Consider the following 1,438-nt stretch of genomic DNA (forward strand, 5'->3'; position numbering starts at 1 on the left):
ATTAATGTGAGAAACATATGTCTGTGATTATGATTGTCTTATAAATGTGGTTGTTTGCTGGACTGAATGATTGGCTACTTGATTGCTTGAGTAGTTTGTGATTGCTGAAAAGAAATTAGTTTGAAAAGTTTAGTTGATTATTATGAAAAATGGCTTTCTTGATTTTGAAGCTACTTTTGATAATGTGAACGAATCGGCTTTGGAAATGATTTGGAATATGAAATTGAATTGATTTCGGAAACGGTTTAATTTTGAGTTAGTCTAATTTTATAAATGATTTAGTATTTGAGCTGGTTTGGTTTTAAAAAGAGATTTATTATTGGCATTTATTCGCTTTGAAAATAAATTGATATTGGAGTTGGTTGAATTTTGGAAGATGATTGAGATTTGGAAATAGTTGAGAAAATGTTTGAGAAATGTTTGGATGGAACCCGAAAAGGGTGGCAGAATCCGAGTTTTAGAGGAGATGCTGCCGGAATTTTATAAAATTGGAAGTTTTGTTTGAAGTAATTGTTTAAAAAGATTTAGTTCTTAAACGTTATATGTTTAAAGTTGATTTATTTAGAAAAGAAAGAATTATATTTTGGATTGAGATTGTTGATTAACGGAAAAAAGGATGATGAGGATGGATTTGAAATATGATTTTTGAATGAATTTGGAAATGGGATATGGATTGACGAATGATGATGATATTGATGAATGTGAATGAATTATTTATGTGGCTTATGAATTTGAAATATCTGAGATACGAGGTTCCCTGGATTAAGTGCCGTGGCTTGCCACCACGTGTACCAGGTTGAAAACTCGATACTCTGTTGACCCTACGACGTAAGTGTGACCGGGCACTATATAAATTCCCGGGAATGTTACCCCCATTGAGCAATATTGATTATTTGAGAAAAAGCTATGCATAGACTCTTGGGGATGCACGTCGGGGGACAGTCTAAGGACAATTCAGACTTGTCAGGTTGGCTGGATAACCGACAGATGAGCCTCATCAGCCATAGGACAGGCATGCATCATATGCATTTGTATGCTTTGCTTGGGTTTGAACTTGTTTTGGTTTGCCTAATTGCTAAACTGTTCTTAACTGCTACTTGAACTATTTGCTGTAACTGCTTCTTACTTGTGCTTTCCTTGTCTGTCTTACCTGTGTTTGTCTTGGCGTGTTACATTTGAGAATGGACTTTGGTGCTGAATGAATGACTGTGTTGTTTGATTGCATGGTTGGTTTCTGATTGAGATTTGCTTATGAGAAAGGAAAGACTTTGGATTTATGAAAATATTAAACATTGTTTCTTTGAAAAGGTTTTGAACGATTAGCTATTGGATTTTTAAAAGGGTTCATAAGGTAATGATAATCATGGAATCTGAAAATAGTTTTCTTATTGAATATCTTCTTATGACAACTTTGAAACTCCGTGGTGAGACCGTGTGG

This window comes from Arachis ipaensis, chromosome B4 (assembly GCF_059453495.1).
Source record: "Arachis ipaensis isolate K30076 ecotype BB chromosome B4, ASM5945349v1, whole genome shotgun sequence".
Lineage (NCBI taxonomy): Eukaryota > Viridiplantae > Streptophyta > Magnoliopsida > Fabales > Fabaceae > Arachis > Arachis ipaensis.